Source organism: Gekko japonicus, unplaced genomic scaffold (genome assembly GCF_001447785.1).
Source record: "Gekko japonicus isolate JY-2015 unplaced genomic scaffold, Gekko_japonicus_V1.1 scaffold117, whole genome shotgun sequence".
Lineage (NCBI taxonomy): Eukaryota > Metazoa > Chordata > Lepidosauria > Squamata > Gekkonidae > Gekko > Gekko japonicus.
Window position 1 is genome coordinate 1,552,394 of NW_015173676.1, and position 18,006 is coordinate 1,570,399.

The 18,006-nt window shown below is 43.6% G+C and overlaps 1 protein-coding gene across 1 annotated transcript in view; it reads left to right on the forward strand.

The window, feature by feature from the left end:
• The first annotated feature begins 14,962 nt into the window (after positions 1–14,962).
• DMAP1 (DNA methyltransferase 1 associated protein 1) overlaps positions 14,963–18,006 on the forward strand; it is a 47,263-nt gene continuing 44,219 nt past the window's right edge. Inside the window, exons 1-2 of the mRNA XM_015422953.1 lie at positions 14,963–15,118; positions 16,795–16,879. The gene's annotated coding sequence lies outside the window, so the exon portion shown is untranslated. The remainder of the gene's footprint in view (positions 15,119–16,794; positions 16,880–18,006) is intronic.

Here is an 18,006-nt window from a genome sequence, read left to right on the forward strand (position 1 = left end):
ACTCCGTCATGCGGCACCTGGGTCTCGAACTGCTAAACTACTGACCTTCCATAGCCTGCAGTTCAGCATCTTAACCACTTGAGCCACCACAGCTCCTACGGTTTGTAGGGAAGAGCATAATGTGGGAACCAGTGGCACCAGGAGGGAAGCTCCCTATATAAGGCTGCATCCCTGGATCAGTCACCACATGATCTGGGATCTAGTAGTCCTTATAAGTAGAGGAGCTGACATTTTGTAAAGGTAAAGGTTCCCTTGCTCGAAAGCCAGTCGAATCCGACTCTAGGGTTGCGGTGCTCATCTCCGTTTCAAAGCTGAAGAGCCAGCACTGTCCGAAGACGTTTCCGTGGTCATGTGGCCGGCATGACTAAACACCAAGGCACACGGAATGCTGTTACCTTCCCATTGAAGTGGTACCTATTTATCTACTTGCAATTTCTTGCTTTCAAACTGCTAGGTTGGCAGGGCCTGGAACTAGAGATGGGAGCTCACTCCGTCATGCGGCACCTGGGTCTCGAACTGCTAAACTACTGACCTTCCATAGCCTGCAGTTCAGCATCTTAACCACTTGAGCCACCACAGCTCCTACGGTTTGTAGGGAAGAGCATAATGTGGGAACCAGTGGCACCAGGAGGGAAGCTCCCTATATAAGGCTGCATTCTTGCTGACTACACCACCAGTTGCTGGACCTGTTTTGTAGCCATCCTTGTTACCTAACTCTTGGACTGCTTTTGGACTCCGCCTTTGGAATAAATGCCCTGACCTTGATCTGCCTTCTAACTTTGCCTTGGGGTTGTGTAATTGGGTCCTAGACTGTGACTTTGGACTGTGACCAGAGAGCCCTGCTGTCAGACCCTGTGATTACTGGGACTTGCCTTGTGCCTGGTGGCCAGGAGGGCAACAGTTTCCTTCAGATTCTCATCTAAGACAATCTTAATAAAGTGCAATCATCTAAGCATTCTTTCTTGGAAGATAACTTTTTGAAACAAATGAGGCTGCTGTGATATTTTCAGTTACTCCTTTACATACTTACTATTGCACTGGAAAATATCTGTTCTCCAGTTTTATTTCTCTAAATATAGCTATGCTGTCAGCAAAGAACAAACAGTCAATCTTCTTAAAAACAAAGACATTTGTGCTTTTGGCATGCATACCTAGTAGATAGGCTTGTTTAATTGTTTTAAAATAATAGACAAGCAGGGTGCAAAGGCAGAAAGTTGGCTAGAGATATGTGTGCTTCTGATGCATAATCACGTAATGGTCTGTAGCACAGGATGGAGCACTCCTCCCCGCCAGAACTGATGCCCCTGGTGTTAGCTTTTTTGAAAGATCTGAAATTGCTCCCTCTGCAACCAATATTTTACACTACATTGCAGCTTTGCTTGTAGTCTATTTGAGGCTGCAGTCCTAAGGACAGTTTCCTGGGAGTAAGCCCCATTAAATAACAAAGGATTTATTTCTAAGTAGACTTGCTTAGAAGTGCTCCCTGGATCAGATGACCTTACTTTACAGCCAGGGTTGAAGTGGTTAGGGTTTTGTTCCTTCCAACTTTGTGATTATGGGTTTCATTGGCAACTTTCCAAATACATGCTCAAGTCCCCTTGCTTTTCTTTCCCCAAAATTAAACACTTCCCATTTCTTCAGCCTTTCTGTACATATCTTGCTGTCCTCTGAATCTTCTTCAACACATCTGGACTATCTTTAAAATGTTGTTCCCAAGTACGCTACAGCAATTTTAAAAAATCAGTATTGAGAATTATCAGGAAAAGGGCTAAAAACTACAGCAGAATTATATTAAGGTAAAGGTTCCCTTGCTCGAAAGCCAGTTGAGTCTGACTCTAGGGTTGCGGTGCTCATCTCTGTTTCAAAGCCGAAGAGCCAGCGCTGTCCGAAGACGTTTCCATGGTCATGTGGCCGGCTTGACTAAACACCAAGGCACACGGAACGCTGTTACCTTCCCACTGTAGTGGTACCTATTTATCTACTTGCAATTTCTTGTTTTCGAACTGCTAGGTTGGCAGGAGCTGGAACTAGAGACGGGAGCTCACTCCATCATGTGGCACACTCGGGTCTCGAACTGCGGAACTACCGACCTTCCACAGCCTGCAGTTCAGCATCTTAACCACTTGAGCCACCGCAGCTCCTATTATATTATATTATATTACATCTGTGTAAATCCATATGTGGAATACAGAATTGTGCAATTCTGATAATCCCACCTGCAAAATATATTTTATAGCTCAAGCACGTACAAAACCAAGCAACTGAATTGATCAGGAGATGGGGCATCTTCCTTATGATGTAAGAAACTGAAGCTGTTTAGCTTAGAAAAAGATACAATAGAAGTTTACAAAATTACAAATAGTACAGAAAGAGTAGATGGAAGCACTAGAACTTGATATTTAGGGTTACCAGCTCCAGCCGGGAGAATACCTGCAGATTTTGGGGGTGGAGCCTGAGGTAGGTGGGGTTTGGAGAGGGGAGGGACTTCAGTGGGGGTATACAGAGTCCATTTTCCAAAGTGGCCATTTTCTTCAGGTGAACTGATCTATATTTCCTGGAGATCAGTTATAATCCCAGGAGATCTCCAGCCACCAATTGGTAGTTGGCAACCTTATATGATATTACCCAGTGAAATTGATTGGCAATAGGTAAAGGACAAACAAATCGCCATACTTCCATAATCAGTTTATGGAATTCATTACAAGATAAATTGCAAGATGGCAAATAAAAGGTCATTTTCATTAAGGAGTAGATTCATTCCTGAAGTGACTATTAGCCATTATACTTAAGTATTGGACCTCCATATTAAGAAGCAGCATAACTCTGAGTACCAGATGCTGGGGACAAACAACAGGGAATGACGATTTCCATCAGGCTGTAATCTTTACAAGGGCAGGTGGCTGTGTACTGTTGGAAACAGAGCACACGGTTAGATGAACATGTGATCTGACTAAAAAAAGGCAGCTCTTATATTCTTTTGACCTAGATATATAATAACACTTGTTTAGCCAGTCTGAGCGGAGCAGAACTATTATTTCCTGTGCCTTGTTTTCATTGCTTAAGCACAACATGTCCTCTTCCACCAGCATCTTACTACTGATTCATATTCAGAGTACTATTACCACCACATATCCCCCCCCCCCAATATACACACATACAGAGCATCTAGAACAATCCAAAGTTTGGCAGGTTCCCATATCAAGAAGGAATGTGGAGTTCTTTTGTGAAGATGTTTAAGCAGGAATTAGTGCAGAGGGGAGGGGTAGATGTGGGGAAAGTGCTACTGTAGAGCAAATAGCTAGAGTCAACATTTTGGCCCCAATAAACAACATCTGGAATACCTTGAGAAACCTGAGGTGCGGAATAGGATAATGGAGCCAGGGGAAAACACTGCTAGGAGATCTAAGAAAAAGGGACTAAACTAGTGTGTTGCAGTGATTAGAGTACCAGGCTAGGGCTGGGGAGACCCAGATTCAGATCTCACCAAGCCATGGAGCTCATTGGGTAGGGGGCAGTCACAGTCTGTCAGCTTAGCCTTTCCCACAGAGTTATTATGAGGAAAAGAGAACCAAGCATGCTCCCTTGAACACCTTAGAGGACGTTCAGGATAAAAGTATAACAGACTCTATAGCTCAAGTCTGCTGCCTTGGTGGAAAACTATCTCCAGTGAAGGGTTTGTTTTAAATATAATACCTATTCTGGTCTGGGTTTTCTATTATATAATACTAATTGTAAATTGTATTATATTGTATTGTAATTATTGTTTTTAAATTATATGTTATTGTTTTAACTTGGCACTTTGTGCCCCTGTTAGCCGCCCTGAGCCTTCGGGGTAGGGCGGGATATAAATGTAAATATAAATAAATAAATAAAAATAAAATAATTCTTGTCGCAAAATTGCCTGACTCTCCCTGGCCCAAAAGACGGCAGGTTGGCCATTACTAGAGCCAGGGCCTTTTCAGTGGTGGATCCACACTGGTGGAATGAGCTCCCGGAGGACATCAGGGCCCTGCGGGACCTTTTACAATTCCGCAGGGCCTGTAAAACGGAGCTCTTCCACCAGGCTTTCGATTAGGAGCCGCCACTAACGAACATGTCACCGGAACATCTCACGGCCCTTATGATACACCGCTGGATACTGCCTCCCACCATTGGATTGTATATTGAATGCCACCATCACCTGTATTGTTCTTATTAGCACTTTATGATGTTCATGTGAATTTTATTGTATTTATTGTTTTATTGCATTTTAACGGCCAGTTTGTCCGGCAAGGTGGGATATACATTGAAATAATAAATAAATAAAGGCTAAAACAGGCCTGGAAGAGGCCCTGCTCCTCCTCCTGCCTTTTACTGATAGAATCAACCCCAGAATACTGTGGTTGCTTAGCAATAGCCGCTGAGAGAGTCCTTTGCTTAAAGCTTCATAAACTCTTTTTATCATTTGGGGTTTTAACCCCAGCTCAATTTATCTTTTTTTTAGATTTCACATTTCTTTGCAAAACTGAGACCCTTATGTAGAAAGATCTGTCTTCCTGTTCACAGCTCCAGTCACCAGATTTAAGTATCCTCTGATTTAGCCAACTTGGCTATTAGTATATAGATTATATTGATAGACTACAAGTGCTGTTTGATCACATTTTAAGTACATATGTCAGATGTGATGCCTTCAAATCTGATGCCTACATTGACTACATTTGCTATACTTTATTTTATTGAAATATATATATCCTTTTTTTTCAACTTAAACAGCTAACTACCAAATAATAACAGTATCTTAAGTACAAAAAGAGAAATGTAAATAGCAACAAAATGCAGTATAAATAATCAAAGACAATACGACTTATCTGCTATATAAACTTGGAAGCAGTAGAGGCACAAGCAACCAGTATAAACTAATCAGCCACAAACTTCTTATGAGCTCGGGCTGCATTAAGATGTCCTGAGAATCTTATGTTTGTCCTTGAAGGAAATGAATGCAGCTAGTTCTATTTGCACACTCCCTTCTATCCCCACTCTTCTTGCTTCTGGAACACAGTGGAAAACTTTTAGGTTAAACAACTCCAGCATGTCCAGATTCTGTTTCCATGTGCAATCTGAAGAGGAAGGGAGTATGGAAGTTGGTGAACAAGTGGAGTTTGTGTCTATCATGAACTAACAGAGGTTTGTTGTGACATCTCAGTGTAGCCCCTGTTTTGTCCTGGCTTGGTATGTCATCAAAGAATGGAGAAGATGAATTTATGTATTATTTATTTAGAATAGTTATCTGATGCATCTTCAGGGTCCTGCATGAGGCAGCTTACAATTAAAAACCACAGTATTAAAATACAAGCCGTTAAAATGCAAGCCATAATACATAAGGAGCATTAAACGATTTATAAAACAGAAGCAGACTACTAAAAAGTCGTTAGGACAAACCCCCTAATTAAATGCCAGGGTTAAAAGATATATTTTAGCTGGCATCTAAAAGAAAGTAAAGTAGGTGCCAGGCAAGCCTCAAGGGGGAGGGCTATTCCAAAGGTTAGATGCCACCACAGAAAATGCCTCATCTCTAGTCACTACCCCTCTCAACTCAGAAGACAGGAGCATAGAGAGCAGGGTTTGACAGAAAGGTCTTAAGTGTCAGGCTGGATACTATGGGAGATAGTCCTTCAGGTACCCTGAATCTCTCTGGTGATGGAGTTTCCACAGTTCTGGCCCCTGTTTAGAAGACCCTGTTTCCTGTGGCTACTCGCTAGCCCTTAGGAACTGTAAGTACATGGAGAAGGACCTCCCAGGATTATATCAATGAATGGGTATGTTCAGGGGTCATTTCCTGCGGGAGCACGCAGGAGCGGAGCTCCAGCAGTAAGAAGCCCAGGGGGCAGGCACATACAACAAGCTCCGCCCCCTGCTCCCAGCAGCCCTCAGTCAGAGCAAGAAGCAGCCAGGTAAGCTGCAGAGCCCCCACCCCCAGTCCAAAACAGTCCAGTGGCACCTTTAAGACCAAGTTTTATTCAGGTACAAGCTCTCCCTCTCCTGTGAGGACAGATCTGCACGTCGTCCCCCCATAGCTAGCAATCCAAAACAGTCCAGTGGCACCTTTAAGACCAAGTTTTATTCAGGTACAAGCTCTCCCTCCTCTGCGAGGACAGATCTGCACATGAGCTCCTGCACCTTTTTTTCTACGAAATGACCCTGGGTGTGTTCATATAGAATTTGAAGTAACCTGCCCTGAGCCCAGACTATTTGAGGCTTTAAAAATTAGATCCAACACTTTGGACTTCTCATGGAAACAACTGGCAGCCAGTGACAATAACAAATTATTGGCATTATATGGTTCACACAGCTAGCCCCCAAATTAGCCATTTTGCTATGACATTCTGAATGAGTTGTAGTTTCTAAATACTTTTCAAAGGCAGCCCCTTGTATAGTATGTTACAGTTGCCTAATATGGATGTAAATAAGACTGGGATAAATCAGATGTGAAACTCAGAGATCCTTGATCAGACCTTCCCAGTGTTTTTGAAAGATTAATAAGTGCTATGTGGATCTTGGGTTGGGGACACGATGCAGAAGAAAAGGTTTAAGTATGTTGTCGAAGGTTTAAGCTTTTCACCCCCACATGATTTCACCAATCAAAACAATTTTGTGCTCTTAATTAGCCTTCGAAAGGAAACACAACAGGCACATGCTTCTTCTTCTCTCTCTCTGGGTAATAGCAGTGCACAGGGGTATACATTTTTGATTGGTGAAACTGTATAGGTGTAGAAGGGTTAATCCCTTTTTACCACTCCACTCCAAACCTGGATCCTACATAGCAAGTAGCATTTTAAAAAAGATAGGGAAGAGCCAATCATGGATCTTCTAGCATTTTGTCTGTTTGGACTGAAAGTACTAGTAAAGTACCCAAGTCTCTCCTATTTATTTCCCTCCAAAGTAAAAACTACCAACTTAGGGTTGCCAACCTCCAGGTGGTGGCTGGAGATATACCACTATTACATTTGATCTCCAGCTGATAAAGATCAGTTCACCTGGAGAAAAGGGCCACTTTGGAGGGTGGACTCTATGGCATGATACCCTGCTGAGGTGTCCCCCTTTCCCAAACCCTGCTCTATTTGGACTCCACCCCCCAAATCTCCAGGTAGAACAGTTCCCCAAATCCTTCAACAACCTGAACCATTGGTTTCATGTACATGTTAAACAGATTAGAGAAACAGGTAGAACTGTGTGGCACTTACCAGAAAGCACCAGAACTTGTTGTAACATACAGTAACCACCCCCATCCCATCGTGGGCAAGGGTAATCTAGAAGGATATCATAGTCAATTGTATCAAAAGGAACTGAAATATCCAGGAGGACCAACAAGGATGCACTCCTCCATCCTTGCATTGGATGTCCATGAGGGAAACAGTCCCAAAGTCAGACTGAAAAGGATGTAGATAAACAGTGTCAATCAGAACTCCCCAGAACTGTATTACCCACCAACCACTGATTTCACATACAGAATGGAATATTGAAGACTTAACAAAAGTTGCTCAGATTGGTTACTCAGAGGGTGCGTTCAGACGCAGCCTTTACAACGGATTCTGTGCCGGTTTCAATCGATGTACCTACCGGCGTTCAGACGGGGAACATCTGTCTTCCCTCTCTATCCGTTGTAAAGAGCTTTAAACCGTTGTACTCTGCCACTAGGTCAGAAGTGGTGGTAAACAGAGTGCAACGGTTGTCATCGGTGCACCCCGGCGTCTGATCGCTCTCCTTCGTTACAGAGACACTTCCGTCGGAAGCCTGAGGCTTCCGGCTTTCCCCCGCCATTTTTTTTTAAAGAGGAAGCGATATGCGCTCAGGCGAAGCTTTGCCCTGAGCGTTTGTTTAAAAAAATAAAAAAAAATGCCTTACTTTAACTTCCCGGAGGAGTCCGGGACTACAGCGAGGCCAGGTTGGGTTTTAAACTTTAAAGGTAAGTGCTTACCTTTAAAGTTTAAATGTGGGGGGGGGGTTGAGCATGCGCAAAAATCGGCATTCTCTGAATGGCTGCCTATGCGCATGCTCAAACTGTCCTTTAAAAAAAAAACACACACACGCAGACGCCCGCAGCGTGTGAGCGGGCGTCCACCGGAGGGCTTCGCAAAATGGAGGTGAGTGTGATCGCGTTTCTGCCGGCATAAACTGCACCGGTTCCAACCGGTGCAGTTTATGCCGGCAGAAAGGCCGCGTCTGAACGCACCCCCTGTGCAGCAGTCTGCTTGAGAAATGATCTCACAACAGTTTTTTTTAAGCTTTACATCCAATTTTTAAATGGCTCTCCTTTCTGTCTTGCATTGAAAACGTTAACAGCTGTACACAAATAGCATAAGTATATTTTTAGTGGCTGAGAAGCTACCAGAGAAATTCTGGAAATCCAGAAAGGCCCAGTTTCTATTACAACTGACATTCAATGGCTAAGGGCCTTTTCAGAGCACAGAACCGTATCTTTATATAATAAAGTTAGCTATGAATAAATTCTACTGAAATAAATGAGACACATTGACGGTTACTAATTTAAGATGTCTCATTTTTCAGTGGTAATTTTGTGCACTAATCCTTCTTTGATTGGGGCCTAAACTTATTTATTTATTATTTTGCTCTATTTATAACCCATTTATTATTTTGCTTCATTTATAACCCATCTTTCTCACTGAGACTCAAGATGGATTACAAAATATGAAAAATGGTTGAGACAGTATAAAATGCTCATATGGAAATAAACAAATGAAACTGTAAATGTGTGGTCTTTACCAATTTGGGAAGAATCCCAAAGTCTTCCCTTCAATGAAATGTTATGGAAAAATTACTATTTTTCTGCATTTTCCTATTACTATTTTCCTGCCCTCAAAATGCAGTGTTTTATTACTGGAAAAATATTATTCTCCATCTACACACAAAGCTATCACGGTGTTGATTGCTTGCTGGCTAGTGCCCATCGGTGAGAGTCAGCATTATTAAACTTACACCATTCTGGTCTTTCATACACGGCTTTCATATTTCCTTTTGAGTTCATTTTTGTTACTTTAGAGGGTGAGTAATCACTTGCTGTACCATGTAATTACAGGCATGCCTATGAAACCCTTTAAAAATTAATCTTCAACTGTGTGCCTAATAGCAGCAAAGCTACACCCCTCCTCCTCTGTCAACGTACCACCAATCTGAGAAACCTCTTTGGTGTTTCTCCCTTATAACTTTTCAAGCTTTATGATTCCTCTCTGGTATAAAAGCAAATGTCTCCCACCCCCACCCTCTTTCAAAATAAAATGCAGCAGAAAGGCTACTCCAAACAACAAGACTCCTGCTTTTACACAAGGACACACAGGCCCCGTTCATACGAGCCCATTTGGGCCGGGAGCGGGACGGAACTGGGGCGGAGCAAACAGGCGCAATCTCACCTCAACATCTGGCGAGCGTGCCGTCTCCGTCCCTGATCCGTCCCAACGGCCCATACTGCGCCGCAAAAAACAACCACCTCTCTAGGTGGTTGCATCCATTGGTGCAGCTCAGGCAGGGCTGTGGGATCGGCGGCGCGTCCTTGCGCCGCCGCATCCCGGCCCCCAGCCGTACTGCGCATGCCCGAGCATGCGCAGTTCGGCAGCCTCCCCCCTTCCCTCGGACTTTTCCTCCCCGGCATCTGAGCGTGCGTCTCAAGTTTGGAGCGGCTCTGAGTAGCCGCGTTTCAGCCGGCCCGTGTGCCCGGGGCCACAGACACCCTTTTCCATGGCAAAGATATAACCTGTATAACATGTGGGAACGGGATATCACAGTCCTGGTCCTGGATCAGGGCTAGTGCTAAACGCAGAATATATTTTAGATGTGTATGCATGTATTGTCCAGAACTGGAAAGGCCCTAAGAAAAGGCAAATTACAGTTAAATTAGGAGGGATTTCCCAGTGTTGACACAAATTAAGGTGTGGGAAAGATCTCAGTGATGACATAGTTCAAGGCTATTATTTACTAATACAGGCAGACAAGTGTTAGGCGTTCCTAAACCTACTGAACTCCTAAATGTCTAACTCTGCTTAGAATCAGTTTTGTAAGTCTCATTAAGGATTAAACAAAGGTAAATATTTGGACAAGAAATTTGAACAGAGATTTCAGGTGTTATGTATGCGGACCGCCACCAGGGGTCCGCAGCTACAGTCAGGAGCTTAGCTCCTCTAAACAATAGGAACCTAGGATCCTAGTTCCCCCAGCATTCACGAATAGCTACTTTGGTGGGAAATTCAAACCCTCCAACGGGAGTGTGGGTCTGCTGGGTGGGTGTGTATATAGTTGGCCTTGCAGGGCCGTTTTTCAGTTCCAGTGTGAAGTACAATAAATGTGTGTAAACGCATGTTGTTGTCCGAGTCCACCATGCGGCTAACCCAGTACTTTTCATCAGGGTTCAAAAAAGCCCTCTGCATGTATTATCCACACAATCCTTACAACAGTACTATAGGGTAGGTCAGAATTATTTATCCCCTTAAATTGATGGAGGACTGTTCTCCAAAGACTGAAAGAAGAAGTGTTGGTTTTATACCCCACCTTTCTCTACCCTAAGGAGTCTCAAAGTGGCTTACAATCGCCTTTCCTTCCTCTCCCTGCAACAGGCACCTTGTGAGGCAAATGGGGCTAAGAAAGTTCTGAGAGAACTGTTACTTGCCCAAAGTCACCCAGTAGGTTTCATGTGGAGGAATGGGGAATCAAACCCAATTCTCCAGATTACAGCCCACCACACTTAAGCCACTACACCACACTGGCTTGTGTAGAACAGTTTCCCTCCTTGTGGGTTTATGGTTGAACTGAGATTTGAACCAGACCAGCACTAAAATTCATTTTTTAAAATCCACTGTATTATATTATAATATAATAGAACAAGGGTGAACCCGCAAGAAACTTGCAGGGAGGAGGCATTCCCCCACCACCTTTGCTTCCTTCCCTCTCCCCCTCCCCCTTTCTTTCTCTCCCCAAGCCAATCCCTCCTTTTCTTTACAACCCTCCACCAAGTCAATACCTTTCTCTCCCTCCCTCCCTCCCAACAAGCCATCCCCCTTCTTTCTCCCCCCAAGCAAATACCCCCATCTTTCCTTTTCCCTCCAAGCAAATCTCCCCCTTCTTTCTCCCCTCCTTTTCCTCTAACTTTGAGCCCGGCAGCGGTGGCAGTGCCTGGGAAGCTGAGCCAGTGCAGGCTCAGCCATAAAGCCACCCGCCGCTTTCCGTCCCTCTTTGCTCCCGACTTCCCAAAAGTGGAAAAGCCTGTGAAGGCCTCGTCACTAGGAAAGCCGTTGCTAAGGGCAGTCACGTGCCCAGAACAGTCACCTATCCTTTTAAAAAAGTTTTTAGATTTTTCTGCACACATGAGGACTGCCCCAAGTGTGCAGGAAAATCTCTCTGCCCCCCAAGTGCCCCCAATGTGTGGGTTTAGATATCCGCACGGGGGGGGGCAACTTGGTTATTAGATATATAGATATATTATATTATTGTGAAAGCCCTAAACAGCCTGGGACCCTTATACCTCAAGGACCGCCTCTCCTGGCATGATCCTCATCATCTTCTCCAATCTTCATCTCAGAATTTATTGAAGGTCCCTGGTCCACAAACTGCCTGGTCTATGAACAAGTGTGAGGGCCTTCTCAGAAGTAGCCCCTGTTCTGTGGAACCAGCTGCCTGAAGAGGTGCATGCCTTGTGGGACCTCCGCAGGGCGTGCAAGGCTGCTCTTTTTTAGGTGGCCTTTGGGTGTTTGTGATCCACCAGGCAGCTGGTATACTGCAGCTGTCTCTTCACCATCTACGGATCCTACCCAGCTTGATAGATTTTAATGGGGAAAGATTTTTAACTATTTTATATTTTAAAGATTATTTATTATACCTCTGTATTGTTTTAATTGGTGTATTCTAAATGCTATTAGCCTTCCCGAGTCCCATTTGGGGGTAGGATTGCCTGGTCCCATGCTCTTGCCAGTGGGGGATGGGAGGGAGTTTCCTGCGAGTGGGGGACAGGATGATATCCCTGATGTGATGACGTCACGTGGAAGTGACATCATCATGCTCTGGTATTTTGGGCAAAACTCATAGAGTTTTGCCCAAAATACCAGAGCCTAGCTGTGTGATGTCCCCAGCGTGATGACATCACTTCCATGTGATGTCATCATGTTGGGGATGTCATGCTGGGTCATGGCTGTTGAGGGCAGGGCTTCCCCTGCTGGCCAGCTGACCAGCAGTAGGCAGAAGTCCACAAAATCAGGGGATCCCTCACTCCCACCTGAGGCAGGCAACCCTATTCGGGGGAGAGGGAGAGGGGTATAAATTTGATAAATAAATACCAGCACCATACATAGAATGGTACATTGATGGCTACTGTGGTAGAATGTGCTTGCTCTGGCCTGCTGGCCCTATTATGCCCTGGCCTCCTAGGTTTTTCTCAACACCTGGAGAGGCTATCCTTCCACTCTCTGGTAGCCCGCCACCACCAGCTGACCTTAGTATGGAATTGCCTGCTGGGAGGGTCTGGACTCCCATCTTCCCTTCCAAGTTCTGAGGTCTTGCCTCTGTGTCTCCCGCTGCCCAGTGTTTTGTCACGACGGGAACACGTTCCTGCCTTGTGCACCCTTGGAGGAATAGCCACTTGCCAACTGCCTGCCTTCCCCCTGGTTCCTCTTTTAAAATAATGTGTCTGAGATGGTGGATATCTATGTGGTACAGAGAACCACTACCAGCATCAAAATTTATAAAGTATTAATTAAAAAGAAAATGTTCACAAGCATACTTTTAGCACAGCACCAGACTGATCAAGGGATACAAAAGAAAAGGGTAAAATGCAAATCCTCTGTCCCTCTCTCTATATATGCCCTATCAGATGTTAAAATATAGGACAGGCTCTTTAGCTAGTTCTAGATCTCTACAGAGTTACCATTACCTTGAAGCAATTGAACTGACTTCCCTTCCTCCTCCTGCCTGTCCTCTGTTAAGAGGAAAAAAACTTTCAAAATGCACAGCAACATCCCTGTTTAAAGACGGGGTTTCCCCTGCCGGCCAGCCACAGTGGGGAGAAGCTCCTGAAATTGGGGGATCCCCCGCCTGGACCTGGGGACTGGCAAGTCTATACAATGCCATGGAGTCTACCCTCTAAAGCAACCATTTTCTCCGAGGGAACTGATCTCTGTAGTCTGGAGATGTCCAGGTTCCACCTGGAGGTTGGCAGCCCTACTCATTTAACGTCTTGTGCCCTCTGCTCTGTTCAAGAAAGATATATTGCTATGGAACTATAATTCCACATGTGCACTTATTGTTCAGAGAGAAATTCAGGGGTAAATGGTTCCAAGAAGCAATGGAATATGACAGCATGTGTGGAAAGTTTGCGGCAAGAATGAAGTCCTGCATAAGATACATCTAATGACTCACCAGGTGAAAGCTAGCAGGGACATCTTTTGTTTTTATCAGAGTGGAATGACAAGATCAAGGGTTCCCTCTTGTGGTCGCTGTAGCCTGAAGTGGCTACTGGCAGGAGGACAGGTAACACCTGTCTGCTCTATACATTAGAGAAGACTTTAGCTTTCCTACGTTGAGAAGCAGACAGGAAGGTAATAATCAGTGTCTCCAGTTAAAAGTGTTACAGCTTGTACCAGCTTTATAGAGCTCCTTCCTTCATGCTGAAATAAATAACATTTTGCCTGAAGCTTCCTGAATTTATATCCAAACCCAAAGGAAGAATATTGTTTTTTTTAGTAGTTTATTTTACATTTTCATAAAACCAAAAACATCCATTTATGTGACAACGTTTGTTCACTTATGGAGTCGTTCGTTATACATCTACATTAATCCACTTATACAGACGTTCCCATCTTTCCAAGAAACTCTTTCCTTCTGTCCTTGAAGAATTAAACTTAATTTATCCATCTCAGCTGTCTCTAATAAAGTATTGGATTTGTGTTTTTTTAAGGTTGCCTGTGGTCCTGGCTTTGACATGTTTTTTGATACTGGATTTGGAGGAATTCTGTGGAAAAAAACTTGAGGATCCATGAGGATCTGTATAGAACCTGCTTTCACTTTTTTCCATTTAGGACAGCTCCCTGAGGTAGTTCAGTAGGCACTGCCTACTGAAGGAACTTTACAACAATCCAGCAACATAGTCCAGTGGCAGTTTCCCCACATTGTGGGGGATGGGGCCTGAGTGTAGTCTGTGTGTATTGGTGCAGAGGGCAAGCAGTCATGTTATTCTGTTACAGTAAAAATAAACAGGAGTCTTGTAGTTCCTTAAAGACAACAGCATATGTTCTCCTGGACTTGAGCTCACTTCATCAGATGCATATATTTACTGTGTTGTTGTTCTTCAGTCGAGTCCAACTCTTTTACTGTAGCATACTTTAAAAATTTTTTTGCCACAGTAGGCTAACACAACTACCCCTTCTGGCATGTAAAATGAGAAACTAGTTTGTAAGAGATGTTCATCCAGCAGTCCTTACCAGATCACTCTCTTCCACATAATTAAAGGATATCTCACAGGAACTCTTCATCTGGGTATCAATCTGCAACAGAAGCACTAGAGTCAGGGCACATCCTTCAACAACTTCAGTTCTATTACCGAGAAACTAGTTTGGGAAGGGATAATAAAGACCCCTGCGATTATTTAAAGGTTTATAACTCTGCTGTGGAAGTTATAATCCTCCCCTCGTAAATCATAGTTAGTCTACCTATGTCTTTCCCCAGCTAAACAAGCAAACGAACAAATAAAAAACCCTCAGACAAATGTTTCAGGGTTCAGCAAACAAAAAACAAACCAAAACCCTCCAAACCCCAGATCACCGTACACGTAAAGCAGACGGGTTGAGCCCAGTTCACTGGTATAAAGATGCTCTAAATCCTACACAAAGCTAGGGGGCGTGCGTTATTTTAGACTTGGAAAGACGATTCCTTTAGTAGGGGAGACCGGAAGTGATCATGGGGGAATGATATAGATGGTGCTCAACCGCGGTCTGCACCGGTACGGGTCTGGTGCGTGAAGGAGGGGAAGCTGTGGCGGCGTGGATGGTGGCAAAGGAGGAGTACGGAGTACAGCGAGTTGTTTTGTTTTCTAGAAGGGAAAAAAGGTTGTCCCTAGAGTGCAGCGGAGGGACCGAAAAGAGGACTGGTACTTGGGATTTCTTGATTAACAGTACTGCCTGGTAGAACTGTGGGAATTGGGGGGAACTGGGAGTTGTGTCAGGAAACCGAAGGTAGTTGAGGCTAGTAGTTGATAGCATAATTTTAAAGGCTTTAGGAACGGATGCGTGTGTAAGACTTGGGTGAAGGACAGAATGTGGGAATTGAACGTATGAATGTAGAAAGCTGTGCTAGAAGAGCCGTAGAGCACTTTGGAAGGGTGCTGTGGATGTATGCATGTGTTTTAGTGGCATTTGGGGTCTTTTTCTTGGGCTTTTTAGGCCCCATGTCGAGTGCTCTGTTTTTAGTTTCCCTTTTTCTTATACTAGTTCTCAGTAATGACAGGCCAGAGGAACTGGCATAAACAAAGGGAACCTCAGATGAACCTACAGTAAACAAGCCTGAATTAAAGATATCACTGTGGGACTACCCTCAGACTTGTTCTCACGGTTAGCTACATTCGAGTGGAGTGGTTGTACACTGCTGTACGATTAGTAAGTTATATGGCCAAGTTTGAGAGTAGCCTTGAAGAGATCTGTTGTGTGCTGTGGGTTCATATAGGGTCTCCTTTGCTGTGCCAACTCCTTCACCATTCATCTGAATTTGAGAATTACCCCAAGAAGATGGTGACTTGAAAACAGTGCACTGTAATTGGAATTAAAAATATGTCCGTACTGTGTACTTGCTGAAATGCCACAAAAGTAATGTTATTCCAAAAAAATTCCAGTGAAATCAAGTAATGATATCACACCAGCCCAGAATAATGAGCTCCAAAAATTTTACTTGATAATAAGGATACAAAGTTTACTTTGTGTCAAAAGGACATCGTAATTATCTTTAGAAATGATATTTCATAACAATATACTCTAATGGGACATCAACTAATCACCTTTTTGATGAATGCCTTTTTAACCCCCCCCCTCAATTATAAACATTACAATAATTATGATTTAGTAGAAGATATTTTTATCATAATATGAAAATCAAATGGTGTTTAAGAATCTTAGAATGGCATTTCTTATTAATCAGTTGAAGATGATGATGGTGAAAGAAACTGCAGTTTGTTCATGATGAGAACAAACTGGAAATTCTCAGCCTCATGTGTCTTCTCCACTTGTGCATTTCTTTGTTTAGGGAATCTTCTAACTGCAGTTTATTGTGATATATTAAGAGTGCCATGGTAAGCAATGTTCCCGCTAAGCTATGGAGTCCTGCAAGCAAAAATTTTGCTTTCTGAGCTACTGGCATTTGTTGTGAGCAGGTGATTTGGCTGCTGCCTAAATTAGTTTGCTCTGGAGCCATCCTTCCTGAGCTAAGACAAAAATGTGTGAGCCAGAGGCTAAAAAACTGTGAGCTAGGTCACACTAACTCAGCTTAGAGGGAACACCGATCGTAAGCAAAGTTATACCTTTGTAAGCCCACTGACTACTTCAACTTGAAATTTGCGGCTTGCCTACAAACGGGAGTCTTAAACTCAGGTTAATCCTGATCCATAGGCAAGGTAAGCACTTGAATTCAGACTTCATGTTATAAGTAAATTGCGTGAAGGTTTTCAGTCTAGGGTTGCCAACCAAGCGCTGGCAACCAGCGGAAGACATTGGGGTTTGAGGATGATGAAATTGCTGTTCTAATTCCCCCCTCTGTTTTGCTTCCATTTCTCAACAGAGCAGCACCAGGAGCCTGGGAGTGCAAACCAGGTGGTCTGCCACCAAAGTGAAAGAGCTGGGATCCCTGTTTCAGTCTCGGTGAGGTACGTGAGGGAACAAGTGCATGAGCCCAAGGAGTTCAGGTTCATTCTCTTCACAAACCAACTGTGGTTTCTTTGTGACATCTGAATGCAGCCCAGGGATCCAATGTGGCATAGTACAGCAAATGGAAATAAATGACCAGTGTTGCTGATGGAAAAACCTCAGCCATTCAGAAGCTGGATCAGTTCTGTCTGGAATACTACTGTGATATTGTCTTTGCTTATTCTTTTCAATATACCCTTCCTTTTCTCTCCTTTTTCTGTTTGGTGTATGGATATCTGTACCAAATATTATACTTGTTTTTAGGTATACTTGATGCCTCAAGCCCCAATGGCAGGATATTCATAAGTGGCTGTTTGTTATACTAGTGGGTAAGGGGCTGTCCCTGTTCATCAACTGCTAAGAGAATTGGCAAGGGCAGGTTTTTCCCCACTGGGGCTTTATATGCTCACACAGAGGTTGTTTTAGTTTACTTGTTTCAGCTACAACAATTTTGTATGTTCAGTAATGTAAACAAAGTGTACATTAAATCGGGTACACAATTTCCACATGGGTTTAGCCAGATCAAAAGCCAGAGAAGTGGCTTTTTGTGTAATTGTGAGATGTGCACAGGTGTAATTACATCACTTACTGCATGGGAGTTGTGGGAGAAGGTTTGGGGAAATCATTGTTTAAAACATGGCAATGTCTGAACGAAGCAGCAAGCAAAATTGTATGGGTTTTTTTATCATATTTGAGAGAGAGCAGTTTGTGATTTGAATTCTGATAATCCTCAACCAACCAAGCATTCTGCAATATGCATGTACATATCTTTTGGTGTGATTTTAAAACAGGCTTTCTGTGTTCTTTGGGATCCCCTCAAGCCCGTTATTGGGGAGGGAAGGCAGCATGGTTTACTACTATCTTGTCAGATCTTGGAATCTCAGCAGGATCAGTACTTGGGAGACCACCAAGGAAGGCAATGGCAAACCATTGCTGCTTCTCACTTGCCTTGAAAACCCCTTGTTGGGGTCATCATAAGTCATCTGTGACTTAATGGGACTTTTTACACAGATACGCCTTTTGTTAATAACAAGCATCAGTGTGTGTGCTTTCTCATATATTCCATTGCAGTGTCTTCTTCCTAATG